This window comes from Crinia signifera, chromosome 4 (assembly GCF_055691185.1).
Source record: "Crinia signifera chromosome 4, ASM5569118v1, whole genome shotgun sequence".
In the NCBI taxonomy this organism is placed as follows: Eukaryota; Metazoa; Chordata; class Amphibia; order Anura; family Myobatrachidae; genus Crinia; species Crinia signifera.
In genome coordinates this window covers 225,026,206-225,044,250 of record NC_139220.1, presented here as the reverse complement: position 1 = coordinate 225,044,250, position 18,045 = coordinate 225,026,206, and the positions used below count along the sequence as shown (strand labels likewise).

General features: G+C 44.4%; 1 protein-coding gene across 1 annotated transcript in view; it reads left to right on the top strand.

Moving 5' to 3' along the window:
* The window catches only part of UNC13C (unc-13 homolog C), a 536,500-nt gene that overhangs the window by 271,687 nt on the left and 246,768 nt on the right, over positions 1 to 18,045 (top strand). The window lies entirely within an intron of this gene.

Genomic DNA, 18,045 nt, shown 5'->3' with positions numbered 1-18,045 from the left:
TAAAATGTGGGAATAAAATACAGCATTTATCAGAGATCGCTCTGGCATTTGGGAGAAGTGGGAAACCATTGTAACCAAATGAATCCAGTTTGAAGTTACTGATTTGGTCGATTTAATTGTAATTTGATGTGTATACATTTTAAAACAAATACATTCCTTCAAACATCCAGATCATATTACAGTAAAACAACCATCCATCAATACTTGAGTTGTAATGTTGCATTGTAAATAGATATTTACAATATATAAGTTATAGAACTTTTTTAAAGAAGTTTACAAAGAAATATGGATGGAAAATGTTCTGCTACAGTATATACAGTAACTAGGGAAGCCAATCCCGGGGCATTTATTCAATCCCGGGTTTAGGGATTGAAAAATGTTCAATCCTGGGATTCCCAGAATCCCGGGATTGGCTTCCCTAATAAAAAAAAGGCCCTGGCCGCGCTGCATATTCACTTACATGGGCGGGTGCGGCTGAGTGCTGGACAGGCAAGTGAGTGGGAGTGCCTCCTGTTATGAAGAGACCGGGTGGTGCGGCTGGGAGCTAAGCGGCATGCGGCTGACAGGTTGGAGGGCAGGCAGTGTGGCAAATCCCAGGATTGGTCACCCAAACAATAACATGTTCAATGGCTCTGAATAATTTAGTTTTTAAACATATATTTATGAAGTTACAGGTAGAAAAATCAAAACCATCGATGAATAGTACATAAGCATACAACACAGGATTATGACATCGATGACTAAAAAAATACTGTATAACCCATTTTATTTGATTATTTTTAAATACTGTAGAACACGGAAAAAGGAATCGATAGCTAGAGCTGGCAAAAAAAAAAAAGAGGTGTGAGGAGCAGGGGAAGAAAGGAGAGTGAGTAAAGAGTGAGCTAGTGTTCACGAAAGCCAACTAAACCTTGACAAAGGACCTGGAGGAGTTCTTAAGAATACTGCTCATGAGTTGAAAGTGCCAAACCCTATTGATAACTGAATGAACAGTTTAAGGGGACGACTGTTTCTAGGGGAAACATACCCCAGTTTTAACTTTTTTGGGCCTGGATTCAAAGTTGATCACTGATCAGCAAATGGAGCGATTATCGAATGACTGTGCATGCGTATCATATGTCTTGTAAAAGCAATGTGTCTGGAGGCTGACTGACAGGAAGTTGACTCGTGCAGGTGGTAACCGGCTATTTTCTGGTAGTGCCAGAAAAAGGTCATGCCCAGGCGTTTTCAAGGAGGATCTGTGACACCAGCGCTGGGCTCGATCAGCCGGTCTCTGCCGCAGAGTGGTGAAAGGGTCAGACTTACTCACGTTTGCACAGAGTGGAAAAATCATTTGATGGTTCGTGAGTTGCGTATGGATTTGGGAGTGGATAGTGAATTGCGATCCATTCGTAGTTCTCTCTCAAATTGACACTGAGTCCCGGCTGGCAATGTTTGGCAGTGTTGGGGTGCCAGTTGGTGTGGCTCACCTAATTGAATTTTGGACTGTGCCGCAGCCCCATCCCTGGAGCCTCTACTGAGTATGACTGATATGAGACGCAGTCTAATGGCTGTGAGGGGAAGCAGTGGTCTACCTGCTGTGCCCTGGCGGGAAATTAGAATCAGAGTGCATTACACATGTGGGAGGGTCTTGTTTCCAGGTTTGGATTTAAAAGATGGACTGTGTTTAGGTCGACAATCATTAGATCAACCACTATTGGTCGACAGTGAAAATGTTGATACATGAAAAATGCTGACATGTCTAGGTCGACATTAAAAAAAAGGTTGACACCAGGAAAATGTTAAATGGCATTGGGTGACACGGGAAAAGGTCGACATGCAGTTTTCACAAGGTTTTTTGTGGTCTTTGTCTATATCTGTCAAGATTAACCCCAATTGGTGTTTACAGATCTCACTATTGCAAAGAATGAAGAATTCAGTTGAATAAAATTGTGAAAAACTCACGTCAACCTTTTTATGTATTGACCATTTGTATGACAACCTTTTGTCAATGTTCATCTAGTGGATGTTGTCCTTTTGACCATATCGACCTATTGCCTGTGGACCAATAGTGGTTGACTTATTGACTCTCGACCCAGACACAGTCAACCTATGAACCAGAACCACGTGTTACCTTACTTACTGAACACCCTCATATGTTGATTTTTTTAAATTAACTTATTTTTACACTCTAAATCTGTTTCTATTTAGCAAATATTAGCAGCAGATGAACGGGTTTGGTTCCTATAGAACTGTACACCCCCCCCCCCTCTCGCCCCCCCCCCCCTTCCCTGAACTTACTGTATCCGAGGCAGGCTCGCTCATTTTCCATATCCAGAATGAGGCGGAATGCCATCATCCCGCTGTCGGAATCTCTTCCGAAACCCTGACCCTATATACTGTAAGTCCCAGCTACTAGGGGGCTGCTGTGGGGGACTTAAAAGGGGCCACATTATTTACTGAAAAATGTAAAATATTTAAAAATATAAAAATAAATTTAAAAAAAAAAGTTTTTGTTTTTTTTACTGCAGGGGTGCTGCCAAATATGTCAAATAATTCCAGGGGTGCTGCTAAATGTGCTGTTTAATTCTAACAGTCCAGGGGTGCTACTTAGTGTGCCCTGTTGGTTCAGGGATGCTGCCCCCTTTGTTTTTTTGTTTTTAAGGAAGCCCTGCCATTTAATTCCAGGGGTACTGCTAATTGTGCAATGTCAATCCAGGGGTGCTGCTAAGTATTCAGTATCAGTCCAGGGTTGCTGGTAAGTGTGTAGTATCAGTCCAGTGGTGCTGCTAAGTGTGAAGTAATAGTCCAGGAGTGCTGCTAAGTGTGCCGTATTAGTCTGCTCACTTCTTTCACTTATGTGGGGTACACACCAGAACGACCGCGATCGTCCACGACTGATAGATGACCCTGAAACGATTTCCCTTGGACTGCCCAGGAGCTCTATGGAGAATGCAGTGATGGGTCGTCACCAGCAACATTACCTGCTCTATTATGCTGTGCTGAAGCTCAGGCGTCAGAGGGCCCAGCGTAGGAGAAGAAGATCATGCTGGACAAAGCAGTGGCTACTGAGTCGTCAGACTCGGTCTCACATGCCACTGCTCAGGGACATCAGGGAAAATAACCCGGATGACTACCGTAATTTTTTGCGGATGGATGATGCAATCTTCCAGGAATAGCTGCGTCTGGTAACTCCCCACATTGAGAAGCAGGATACCAAGTATAGCATGGATATCCCTGCTGAGGAACAGCTGGTGGTGCCTCTGAGGTTTCTGCAACAGGACGGTCTCTTGCTGACCTGACGTTTGAATCACTCATCTCCCCACAAGCTTTGGGCCTCATCATCCCGGAGGCTGAGACAGGTCCGGGGTTGGAGGTGGAACGTCGCCAATGTGCAGCTGTAAAAAAAAATATGAAAAAAACACAGATACTAATCAATTGTATTTACTTTTAATTTCAGTTCCCTACCAGCGTGAATGAATGGAAAGTCATCGCAGAGGAGTTTGAACAGTGATGGAACGTCCCAAATTGTGGAGGAGCCATTGATGGGAAACATGTCCGCATAGCCCAGCCTATCAACAGTGGTTCCTACTACTTTAATTACAAGGGCTATTTTAGTATTGTACTAATGGCTGTGGTTAATGCGAACTACAAGTTAATCTTGCTGGATGTAGGAAGGAATGGCAGTGTGTCGGATGGTCGCACTTTCAAGGAACAAAGTTTTACGAAAGGCTCATGGCCAACACCCTTCACTTGCCGTCTGTCCAGGAAACTAAAGAGGGGCTTAATTCTGTGTTTGTGGCAGACGAGGCATTTGGCCTGCACGTGCACTTAATTAAGCCATATGCACAAAGGGGCCTCAACCACCAAAAAAGGATTTTTAACTACAGGCAATCCAGGGCACGGGGTGTAGTGGAAAATGCCTTTGGAATCCTGGCTAGCCGGTTTCGCATGTTCCACACTGCCATCAACCTGGGGGTGTACAAAATTGATTGGGTTGTCACGGCTTGTGTCCTGCACAATTTGCTCCGCAGAAAAGCCACACAGCAAAGGGCTACAGGCACAGCACTACAGGAAGACCCAGATCTGCCAGAGGAGGTAGTGCAGATATCCTCCTTGCAAATCCCAACACAACACTTCACAGGGAGTGCACAATCCAAAGAGGTGACGGAACAGTACATGGCCTACTTTAATGGAGAGGGGACTGTTGATTGGCAGGAGGAATTTATTAAGTAGGCAACAAACTTGACCAATGTGTATGGACTTACCGACATGGACTGAGATGTCTGATCCTCATTCACAGTCACTTCTTGGTTTTCATGTTCCACCATCAGGACTACTCCTGTTCTCATCGACTCCTGGCTGAGGGTAAATGTCATCCTGTCATAGTACCAGAGGGAGGTTTAGTACACCTGGTCGACTCCAGCACCAGACTTCTTGGAAGCCTCCATCTTTTTGTGTTCCTTCAGGAAAACTGTCCTGAAGTTTTGAATGCGTTTCCGCACCCATTTTGCATTAGCCTCCGGGTGGAATGGGAGGCTGAAGTGAGCCAAATCCTCCAGGGCTTGGTTTCTTTTAATTTTGTTCGAATACTCCTTGGATTTTGTTCTCCACAATCATTCGTGGGAACGATACCGTTCAATAAAGCCCTCCACAAATTCCACAATGTGGAAAAACATGGCACCGGGGGGGGGGGGTGTTTAGGAAATGCCAATCAAATAGGTTGGGTCGCACGACGGTCGCCCCGACGGACGGCAGCAAAAAACACTCACGACCGGCACGAGATAGATGGTCGGTCAGACTGGTATTGACAGATCCTACCTGCACGTAGGACCCACAACTCTACCAAACGAGCGACGGGTATGCGCATTGGATCGCAATTGGATAAACGAAATGCCAAAAAAAGCACAAAAGTACATACTGTACAATCGGTCTGTATTGTATCAGGATTGAGGGAAAATTGTCCTGGTGTGTACCCAGCATTACTTTAGTGGCTCTCTCTGTGCACTGATCAGGTCCAGGAGAGATGGGGGCATAAAAAGCGGCCATGGCCTTCTCTCCTGCATGCCGGGATCAGCAGTGTGCGCATGCCCGCCGGTGACATGAGTTTGCACATGCACAAATTCCGGGGCCGATTCAGAGGCCCAGTCCGTACCTGCATACATTTTTTTTTGCTTCAATATTGGAAATGTACTTTTCAAAAATGTTGCTTATACAGATTTCATGCACCTTTCACTCAAAACAGAAATGCCATTCACTAGATCTGAAAAGCGGATTACATTTATCTGTAAGTTGAATTCTTGAATAACATACTCAAGTGACTGTTAACAAATCCATGTGTCCGCACCTGAGCTCCCACGCTGGGGGAAGATGCCGAATTCTCTGCTCTCAGGATGAATCAAGCAAATTTGTCATTTCTCTTTTTTACTTCTCCTTATTGTGCATTTTAAAGGCCATGACGAAAGCAGATGTCTATGGAACAAAAGTGAATATTCTATTACTCATATTTCTTACCAGAGCTGTATGGAAGCTGTTGACAAAATGGGTGCAAATGCCTGTAAAAATAAATAATAAACTCAGAAGGCCAGTGCCATTTACTGTATCACACAAAATATGTTCTGAAAACTGTACTCACTCTGCATTTGGATGTAGTCATGATATTGACATTTACACTGTCAACATTCATGGCGGTAAATTTACTAAATTGGGAGTTCTGTACAGTGGGGCAAGTAGAAATGATCCCTTAATGGTAATTTAAGTGGCCATGTGTCACGAGGAGGCATGGTTAAATGAGTAGTTACATGACAATAGGGGCATGGCGACATTATGTCACACACCGTTCTGAATCTTACCCATTATGCCCCACATAATGCTCATTACACATTATGTCCCACACCGTAATGCCCACTTCACATTATGCCCCACACCGTAATGTCCATTACTTTTTATAACAAATTACATAATACCCATTACACCATAATGCCTATTACATATTATGTCACATAAGTGCAGCTTACCTACATGCTAGTTTCAAGGAGCTGCATGCTCGATGACAGGAGTTTTGTGCTTCTTCGCACAGTGGGTTTCATGCTTATTACCATGGGAGGATTACATGCTTGTTGCCATGGGAGGTTCCATGCTTGCTGCCATGGGGTGATTACACGCTCATTGCAAGGGGGATGGGTTAGGGCAGGGCTGGGCAATTGCGGCCCTCCAGATGTTGATGAACTACACATCCCAGCATGCCTTGCATCAGTTTCAGCATGGCCACATAGCAAAACTAATGCAAAGCATCCTGGGATGTGTAGTTCATCAACATCTGGAGGGCCGCAATTGCCCAGCCCTGGGTTAGGGGTAAGGTGAAAATACTGTCATCCGTTGGGATTCTGCTGTTGGTCTTCTAACTGTCTGGATCCGAACTGATTCAAGCAGTAAAACGGTTATGTAATACCTGGGAAGTGTGTATTTTGTGGTTTTTCATTTCACTGGCAGCATCTCTGTTCCACCTCTCAGCCAATAAGTAACCTTATTATTGTACAGCATGGCCATTGGAAGTAAGACCCCAGAGTTAGAATGGGGGGGGGGGGGGGGTGCGACATTCAGTTGATATTTTTTATTGTGATGATCGTGCAGAGAAGAGTTTGGGTTTAGCCTCTCAGACCATAGTCATGGGTGTAATGTGAAATGTCCCATGTGAGTGCCCAAATTGGTCACTTTTACTAATTTTGCTCACCATGGGGTGCACGCTGAAATTAGATGACACCAGCTGATCGCGTCTGAGCACAATTTATTAGCTCCACTGGTTGCTATACAGTGGCTGCTGGCTACTCAAACAATTGAATCTCGTCCATAACCCAATTTACAGTAACTGATCGTTACATTTAAATACCTAAGGAATGTATTTTATTATTTCTCTGGTTATCAAGGCTTAAGTCCCCATAAAGAATCTGGATACCCATGTGACTTGAGTAGTAGTCTCAAATACAGTAAAACAGTTGATTTGTGTGGCACTGTTCAGGGAGCTATGCAAATGCTAGTTCTGACCAATGTGTACAATTACCTGCTTAATGCTGTCACTATCGCATTTCCAACTTTATAACATAAAGTATAAGGAAGCAGTATAAGATAACTGATGCAAAAGTCTAGCATTGAATTTTTGATTGCATGAATGTAGTTATCTGTTTACATCTTTCTATCTTGTGGCAGTACCATCTTGTCTCACCTAAGCCCTATGTACCCAGACAGAGCTTTGAAGTTGTTGTTAGCTACATTGACCTACATCACTCTGTGCATATGCCTTAAACGCCTTTTCTTCACGGTTGAGTTAACTGAAAAACAGACAAGCAGTCTACCTGAGCACAATTACTGGACATAGCGGAAGATTACATAAGCCACTCTTTATCCTCCCAGACTGTCTCCAAGCATTCTTGTTTCATTGTTTAGTTGGTATAAAAACAATAGCTTTGTGTATAAGTTGCCTTTAAAATGTAAATAAAGCAAAAAAGAAAAAAAAGAAAATGCTTAGTACTGAATATAGTTACACTTTGCAGTCCTATGCTCATTGCAGCAACAAATTCCTTTGCGCGATGTCAAACTAATTTTGGTTGCTTTTGCCAGCATTAAAACGCTATGGAAACAGCACATTGTTCCCTTTACGCACAATAGAATTGACCAGCGGCAGCTCTTACCTCTGTGCCACCACTGTGCTCGTGGTTGCCGCCGCTGCTGTCAATCGCGGTCTAGTCGGCGCATACGCAGTAGCTTCTTCAGTACAGTGCATACGCTGGCCCCCAGCCTCTATGGGCTGCTTTTGCAGAAGCCCCCCAGAGGCATATTCAGGGTACCGGGTCTGGCACATGCGCAGTGTCTTCCTCTTACTGCGCATGCGCAGAACCCTGTTTTTATGGGCTGCCAGTCAGCATGTAGAGACGTCCCGGAGGGAGCACCTCCTAATGGGACTACCTTGGGTGACTGGCAGGTTGGACTTCCAATAGGAAGTCACTGCCAGTCACAGTGAAGTCAGAGCAGTCTCAAAGACTAGGGGGGGGGGCTGCAGCCTTGAAGCCCATTGCTAAAAACCACCACTGGAATTGACACATTTTTCTTTATTTGAATCAGTTTATAGGTGTTGCGTTAAGACAAAGAAAGCATGGACAGACTAAATAAGCAAAATAGATTTTGGGGCATGCGCACAGAGTCTATTCTCTTCAAGCTGGGGGCACTCCCAACTGCCCCCCCCCCCCCCCCCCACACACACTCACAGCATTGGTGATAAAACACAAGGGGCCAGATGTATCAAACTTCAAAAGTGATAAAATGGAGAGTGATAAACAGCCAGCCAATCAGGTCCTACCTGTTTTTTTTTCAAATCCAACCTGTAACATAACAGGTAGGAGCTGATTGGCTGGCTGTTTATCACTCTCCATTTAATCACTTTTTGAAGCTTGATACATCTGGCCCAATGGGCTACGTACATTTCTTGTGCCCATTTATATGGAACATTTCCTGACACGTATCAGTGACTTTTCTTTAGCAAGTACAGTAGCTCTTACTAGCAGCTTTGGGGCTCATCTAAAGTAAATTTTATGTAATTTTTGTTTTTTAATTCAATGTTTTTTATTGAGTTTTTTGCAAAACAGAACAAATTTCACTACATACAGTATATGAAACAAAGGCGGCCAGATCAAATATAAACGTACAGTATAATCATATATGGATGAGAGGGATAAGATCAGCACTAGGCATAGACAGAAAGTATCGTTTACCATAGTAGTATTTGTTCAACTACCTGAGGGTGCCAATCGGGTGTGACTATATAAAGGCAATACAGGATGTAATAGTGATTACTCTCCCATATAGTTTGAACATGTAACTGTGTGCCAATATGAGCTGCAGTATGCAAATGAATCTACCTTACAGTATATATTCTCGGCCACCAAAAATAAAAAGAGAATGATCCCCAAAATAAACCTATCCTATAGCAAGAACACAAAACCCCCAAAAAGCAAACCTACCCCATAACCCCCTGTATGGCCTACCCTCACAGGCATACCTGGATCCCTAGAACAATTTACCCTTACCCCACTAACTATGCTATCTAACTATACCCTCCCCCACAAAGTTAGGGACAATATACTAATGGCCATAAGCATGGCTGAACCCAGCTCTCCCACACTAAATCAGATAGAAAGGATATATAGGACCTCATACTGAAATACTTGTTTTAATATGAAAATAAGCAAATACAGTAATATAACATATTCCAATAGGACATATATTAGTAGAGATCCTTTATAGCAGAATGATTGCAACATCAGTCTGGCCAAATTGCACAGCCTAGGCTTAACAAAATTATGATGCCAGTCACATTCCAAGGCACAGGTGGACAGAGACAGTAAAGATCAGCATCCATAAATGTCAACTCCTGTGGCTTTGATTTTCTCAGGAGTGTTCTTCAAGTGCCTCGCGGCAGCTCAGTAGGATCCAGGCCATGGATAACAGCCATCATCTAATTGAGGCAAGACCATCATGGAGATTAAGTCCACCACTTGTCCAGATACAGGATTTAGATGAGTTGCAGAAGTATAGCAAGTAGATATAGCCAACTCAGCCAACTCAGCCCTTACATCACATTTCTCATAGGTGCAGGATGGGGTAGAAATAGCCAATTGCGTGCTCGCAAACATATGTAGTAGCCTTTGCGTAGTGGAATATAAAGCCTGTAGGATTAAATGCACAGAGTCAGCCATGGTTCTGGCAGTAGCCAAGTGACCCACTGTAAAAGAATTGGCACCCCGCGGAGATCAACCGTGAACTGTATAATAAGATGGCGGTGGCTAGCACACCGCCAACATATATCACCACTACAATTACAACAGAATGGCAGTCAGCAAGCAACTGGAGGGAATATAACAGGATGTATATGGCAGAGTCACAATCACCCTGCTCTCCACGCCACACCATTAATCATGTTATGAGGACAAAATCACACCAGATATTCACGGGTCACAGTCTGCGTTCCGTGCAGAGTATAGGGGTATAATTACAGTTATCGGGAACCCAGGTAGGCAAGCGGGTGGGCTGAGCACAGGAAGATTCTGCGGCTCCCAGAATAGTCAAACTTGCAGAGCAGGAGGTCGGCTGCCGTGCAGCGTTCAGAGAGAGAGGTGCCGGAGCTTTGAAGGCTACGCTGCAAGGCCGCGTAAGTCCCCTGGATAGCAAGCAGGCTGATAGCTCTGCAAAGTAGCTCACACAGGACCGGGGAGTGTATGTTGTAGCTGCAATCAAGCAGGGGCAAATGATAGCTGCTTAATCTGGATGTTTTAGCAGGATGATAGCTGGAGAGCTGGTAAACACATCCTACGCCATGCTACTCCAGGCCACGTCCCCAAATTGTATGTCATTTTAAAAGATTTCTCTTACCCACGCTTCTCTTACCCCACAATCTCTTTTCACAATCTCTCCAAAATGGGACTAGACTTGCCCTTTGGGTGGAGCTTGACACACCCCCTGGGGCACTGTGTAAAATTCTACTACCAACAATAATCTCCCTGAAACTAGTTTTCAAAAGTAGACAAGTATGGATAAGTATTGAGAATAAAATAAAAATAGGACACATACAGTACATATCTGTCCCTGCTCATTGTGCTTCAAGGGTAATGCAAAACATTTTCTGTAAAAGTAAACAAATCAGCCTACAGTAAAGGTACCATAAGAGTGTGCCACTGCTAATAGAAGCTTTGTGAAATGTATCAATCAAGAGGAACATCTGTTTTATGTCATCAGTTTCCTACCCCTTTCATCTGTAGAGAACTGCTGCAACAGGCAGCTGCTTACAAATGTTCCTTATAAGATTTTAACCTATCTGATAAACACTTTCTGTAAAACAAAAAGACAAACAAATAAAGTGGTGATGGTGCATCATAGCTGCCAATCAAAGCATCTAAAACATTAATAACACAACCAAAAAAATATCCTCTAACTAAACAGCAGCATCTCAGTGCCAAAGATTCCTGCGCCCATTGCTGAATTAACAACAGTATGGCCAGGACTGTCACCCAGGAGCCCCCACGCATAGCTGCATTGTCAGTGTGGGGGTAGTGTGGCATAATGTGACCTGTGTGATGTAATGTTGACTTTACAGTGGGCTGATAATGACACAGATATAGTCATGGCATCTTCTTTTGTCACTGTCGCGTCTGCATCCTATGCTAATGCCGCAGATGATTATTTAAAAACTGTGACTTTCTACTTCTAGGGTCTTGAATCACTGCATTTCTATCTTGCAGCATCTTTAGATGCACCATCAACACTTACACCACCCGTCTGACATGTGCAGTTTCTACTCCTGAGTATGGCCTCCTGTGTAAGACGCATTCAGTGTCACACCCACAACATGCATACGTTGGCTTCTCTAGCCCTCTCTTACATCCAAGGTACCATCATTACAACCCATGCTCTCTGCATCCAATCCTGCATTGCATCTCTGAGCAGAAGCAGATTTAGACCTCATGGGGCCCTAGACAAGATACCAGCTTGGTGCCCTCCTCCCTCACAATCCATAGCACTATATCGATGCTGCCTGCAATCAGTAGCAAAAATATAGTACCTTGGCGTGTGCACAGTCCACTGATAAATGCTCAGCTGTGTGAACACCGGCATTGTGTACAAATCTGAATCAAGCTCTAGGTCTTTTGGTAGTTGGCCTAATACCTGTGTCACATTTAAAGTAAGCTGACTGCCCACATACAGGGGATGAAACCATTTGTGTGTCCATATATTTTTTTAATCCTATCAAAGGGACTTTGGGAGTGTGGGCAGGTCCATGTGATGTCATGACGTCACGCAGTAGTCACACAATGCTCCGCTGGGAATGTTTGGGTGGCCCAGGGTATCTTTATGGGGCCCATTGGGTTCTGCTGGACCCTAAGTAGGTGCCTAGGTTGCATTGTGGAAAGTCTACCTCTGCATACCTCCCAACTTTCGTCGATCAGGAGGCGGGACGCTGCTGCTGCGCGCCGGAGTTTCGGGGCGTGGCCTAATTTGGGGGTGTGGTCTATACTCGCGGCTCCCCGCGAGGCCACGCCCCCATTTTGCCGCTATGGGGGCATGACCCAGAGGCTCTGTGAGCCTCTAGCCATGCCCCCGGCCCCCTGGCTGCGCACAGCGTTTATTCCCCGCTGCTTAGCAGCTGACGGGGGACTCCCAACAGCCCACCCACACCGCGGAACACTGCCGCCCGCGGGTGGGACAGTGGGACAGGCCCTGACAATCGGGACTGTCCCGATAAAATCGGGACTGTTGGGAGGTATGACCTCTGTCTCCAAGTGATAACAATCAGGACACATGTGCTGTATGGCTCAGACACATACACAGACTTACATCAGCCAACTGTGTACAGCACTGACAATACAATTGCCCCTGTATCAGGCACAATGTATCAATGTGACACAGGATTATGAGAGCAGTGCATGCTGCAGCTGGAATGATGTGTCACATACATATGCGTGCTATGGAGGCCCATTCCTTATGCACAGCCCAGTGTATCAGATCACTTCAGTTCAGCACAGCACTGGTGAGTAGTTGAAGTGTATCCAGGACGCAGAAGGCATCAGTTCAGTATTCTGTGTACACCTAAGTGCTTACTGTTCTCATTTAAAAATACATGTAGTTCTACTTTATGTGGAGGCTGTGTTAGCTTTAGATGGATCTATAAATATTTTACCAGTGTATAGCGCGTCCTATGCCATAGTGAACAATTTACTTTAACCAGGGGCGGATTAAGGTCTGTGGGCGCCCTGGACAACAAAATTGTGACCCCCCCCCCCCCCCCCACACACACACAGCTTCCAGGGATGGGAATACTTATGGCACAAATTGAAAGGAGGGACACCACTACTCTGCTTCACCTTGTGACACTCTCATTGGCGCTGTTATATGAAAAGTTTGCCAGCTGCACTAGAAATTAGCTAAAAAGCAAATCTCATATAATTTACATCAATTACTTCACTAATCTCTCTGTCTGTTACTTACTATCAGTGACGTGCGGTGAGGTCATTGCCTGGGGAAGCACTGACCTCACCAGCACCCCCCCCCCCCCCGGCGGTGCTACATATGCAGTGGCCGCCGGTATATGCGACCCCCCCACCCCTCCCACCACCCGGCAGACTCACCTGTCCTCGGCGGTGGCGGCGGCCAGTCCTCTCGGCAGGTGAGTGACATCTTCTGCTTTCTCCCTGCAGGCGCCGGCCGAACTCCCCGCTGCCCGCGCTGCTGCATGTGTGATTGGACAGCGGATCCAGCACTGGATCTGCTGGCCCAATCACATCTGGGGGCGTGCGTTTATACTGGTGCCGCTGTCATTGCGGCATCAGTATAAGTGCCGCTTCCCCATTCATTTTCAATGGGCTTTTACAGCCCATTGCTGCGCCCTGCCCACCCCTACCCGCCCCCCGCTGCCCGGTGTTTTAATGTGAACAGCAGGAGGCACCTCTCCCGCTGCCTACCACTCTCACATGCAGCAGTGGGAGGCAGCCGGAGAGGTAGAAATGATGAAAATAGTAAAAGAAGATATATAAATATCTTCTTTTTATTATTTTCATCATTGTGACAGGGGAGGCTCTGCCTCCCCTGACTGCACGTTCCTGCTTACTATCCCTGGTTTAATTTAATACTTTGTTTTTATAACAAGCGCAGACTTTAGAAGAGTTGCTTGTCTGTTTAACCCAGTGCATGACATTATGCCATTATGTTAATAAGAAAGAAATGAGAGGAGTTTGATTTCAGCAGATAGCAGATGAGGTCCTCTAGTCTGACCTCCCAAATATCTGCAGTCAAGTGAATGGCAGGCGGGATACAATGAAATTCATCTTGATAGAAATAGTGGAAACAACCTTGAAGAAATGGTACTAAAAATAAATCTCATCTGCTATTTAACATGCATGGCCCAGTAATGAAATCTCTATCAGTCTCACAATGCTGATCTTGAAGATCACCCTGGTGTTAAAATAATCGGGTCTCCCTGTGAGCAGAGGCAAGCTGTCAGTCATACAGTTTTATTGGCGCAATCTGCTGTATTATACGCTGTTGTTCTGCAAACATCACCTTTCATAGTTTTTGTTTCCGATATGCAATCACTGATTATTGCTTGAAAAAAAATCACTGTTCTGTATTGTTTTGGAAATATCAAAAGTAACAATGCGTATGGGTTAGCAAAAAATAAGTTAGCCACTTCAGAGGGCTCTGGATTGCATTCTACTGCTAGGGGAAGGCAGTGGTAGGGACCCATGCTTAATGGATGTGACCAGTTACCACAGAGACTTAGTCAACCACTATGCAAGACATAGAGTAAAATGCAGATATTACAATGCACTGTCCATTCAACCATATTCCTGCTTCTCCAGTTTAATGAACAGGCTGTAACTAACAGAGAGTCAATATATATACAGTAATTAGAGTGCACTGACAATAAAAGGCTGTAGGGCTGTGATGTATTATGAGCGCTGCAGTGTTCTCAGTGACTGCCATGGCTGGTTTGTGTGTCTCTACAGTGCAGCGAATGCTGGGGCTGGGATCCATTGTCTGAGAGCTATGAGAACGTCTGGCTCAGCCAGTCAGTGGACAGCACATTGATTTGAATGGGGCTTGGTACTTGAATCCAAAACCCACAATATCCAACACCTGGAAAATTATGTTTTGCCCCATCTTCAGATCTGAAGGTGCCCATACACGCACCGATTTTGCCGTGTGTTTTGTGCATGCAATGCGATGCGATCAAAAGACAGTACAAAAAGTATGTGCAGGACATACTTTTTGTACTGTGCGATGAGATGCCACGGAAGCGTGCATCTCGTAGCATCGCACCGGAAAAATCGGTGCGTGTATGGGTACCTTCAGACATGGCCGTGAGATCTGAGTTCTGGCCCAGAAATTCGGATGGGCTCAATCTTCTGAGACCCGAGCGTGCTCATCTCAACTAGAAAGTGTATGCTTTAACAATGGATCCACTCAACCAGTGCCATTTTTAGAGGTGTGTGAGCCATGCTGCCACATGGCGCCATGACGGCAGCAACTCCCTAGTCAGAATTTATGCTTGAAGACACTTCAGATCACATCACAGCCCTTTCAGTCCCACAGGGGATATCTTTGATGTTTGATAAAGTATTATCTTCAGGGCCGGCGCCACCACAAGGCAGCTTCAGGCATTTGCCTGGGGCCACTTGAGGGCAGCACTTGGGAGCAGCCACCCTCAATGGAGGCTGGTGAGCAGCTCCCCCTGGGCCTGGAGCTGGTCGGCGGCTGGTGAGCGTGTGGGACTGCAGGTGCACATGCTCATGCTTATTTGGAGTGGTTGGGATATTCTTTGGGTCTTTATGTTAGCACATTCGCTTACTTCTCATTCTTAAATAAATAAATATATATGTACAGCACATGGTTGTGGCCTATGGTAATAGGCATGGAAGCCACAGGAGACTGGAGCAGACAGGCAGGGATTGCTGCACCATCAGGTGGCCTCTGGAGAGACAATTTACAGGTGTGAAATACCGGGGAGAGGAAGAGAGAGAGATGAAAATAAAGTGTGATCGCAGAAGTTTCCTGATTTTGCCTGTGAAATTTGTATTTGAATACGCTCATTGAACAGTGGTGGGATATCACTATAAATGGTACTCCTTTTAATATTGGAATCCCGTCTTGTCTTGATGTGGTGACAGGGTTTTGATTTGTTATTAATTACTACACTAGGAGGCGCCCATCTCACACTTTCTTTTAGATATATATATATATATATATATATATATATAGAATAGTGGGTTTGCAGGATGGCACTCCACGGTTATTAGTACATGCCGGTGCCAGGTCTGTATTGAAGAAATGCAGTACACTTACCCCCCCGTAGAAGGATGAAGACCAGCACTCAGGCGTAATTTAGGTGAAGAAAGTTGAAGTTTATTCCATGTGCAAAAGAAAGCAACAATGGCTGTCCCGACAGCCGTTTCAACTGGGCTTCCCCTGATGATAACTGGCTAAAGCCCAGTTGAAACGGCTGTCGGGACAGCCATTGTTGCTTTCTTTTGCACTTGGAATAAACTTCAACTTTCGTCACCTAAATTACGCCTGAGTGCTGGTCTTCATCCTTCTACGGGGGGGTAAGTGTACTATATATATATATATATATATATATATATATATATCTTATAAAGTGGTCTGGCACTGATCAATATATAGCTGGGGCGCCTTCCACGAATAGGCAGGCGTCTCCACAGTAGCCAAAGCATTTGTTTTACAGAAAGGCTTCATAAAGCTGGCCCAATAAGTGCAAAACACAAATGAACTCAATTGTAAGTGCACATTGTAAAATACTATCTAACAATTAAAAAGTGGACAGACTAGACTTATATAGTGTATGATACTATACTCCAAAAATTCTATATTAGCCTAAAAGCTCATGCACTTTAACCATTTCATCAATACACACCACAACTATGTACAAAAAAATATCTGGTTAGAACTAATTATATATACTAGCCGATGTACGTATATTCACACATCAGGAACATGTTAGTCAGAATGATATTTGCCATGGCGATATATCCTCACATCAAACCCATATAAGAAATTATTATATATTATTCTAAAGATATTCCAATAGTATGTCCTAAACATGATGTCCCAGAAAATTTAAAAAGAATCTCGAAATTGTATTATTATTTTGTAAATTTATTCCTCTTAGTTCAAGAGCAGTCACATGACTACTATTGGAAGATCTTTAGAATAATATTCAAGTTCTCTTATATGGGTTTGATGTGAGTATATATCGATATGGTAATTATCATTCTGACTAATCATCTCAACAATATCCCTGGGACAATTAAATTTACCATCAACTTTAGCTGTAGCACCATCAGTTTCCTTGACGTCAGCATAACTCTAAAAGACAACCGCTTACAGACCAGAGTATTCAGCAAAACTACAGATAAGAACACCTTACTTCATGCCAACAGCTACCATCCGGAACCCCTCAAAAGGGGCTTACCCTATTCCCAAATGCTGAGGGTCTGCCGCATCACCTCTAATCCAGAAGAACTACCATTAGCTCTGACAGAGATGGGAAAACGATTCCTGGAGAGAGGTTACAACAAACAGGACATAGACACAGCACTACATAGAGCTCTTGAGCATAAAAGGGAAGATCTGCTCCTACACAAAACCAAGACTCAGACTGAAGCGGACAACAGGTTACATTTCTGCAGTACCTACACAATAGTTTCCAGCCAAATAAAGAAAAAGATTCTTGAACACTGGCACCTGATTGCGAGTGACCCAGTTCTAGAACCTGTACTAAAAACGCCCCCCAGGTTTGCATACCGGAGGGGACAGAACCTTAAGGACCTCCTGGTGGTCACAGATGTATCTTCCAACACCCAGAATGCCACGACCTGGTTATCTCGTAAGCATGGAGTATACAAATGCTCAGGTTGCACTAATTGCAACTTTCTTGTCACCGGGAATGAATTCACAAATCCAGCAACTGGACAAATATACAAACTTCACCACAGACTAGACTGTAATAGCAGATATGTAGTCTATGCGTTAATTTGTCCCTGTAAGTTGATATATGTTGGCAAGACGACCAGAATGATTAAAGAAAGACTTGGACAGCACAGGTCATCCATTAAAAAGAGCTCACTAACTACTAATGCAACCGTGGACCTCAAACAACTCCCTGTGGCAAGACATTACCTTGAAAAAGGACACAATATCGGACAACTTAAATGTCACCTCATTGACCATATACCGCCACTTAGGCGAGGTGGGGACAGAGACAAACTCCTACTACAACGTGAACTCAAATGGATTTATCGTTTGAATACCCTCACCCCTCATGGCCTGAATGAGGATTTCAAAATGGGCTGTTTCATCTAGCCGTTACCTCACGAACAGTGCCTGAGTGTACTCATCTATGGACATGCTTCTGACACATATCCAACCCCTTCTTTGATTAGCGCTTAAACACATACCATTAAAATAATGAACACAATCTGAAATGGGAACAGGTCGGACAGCCTT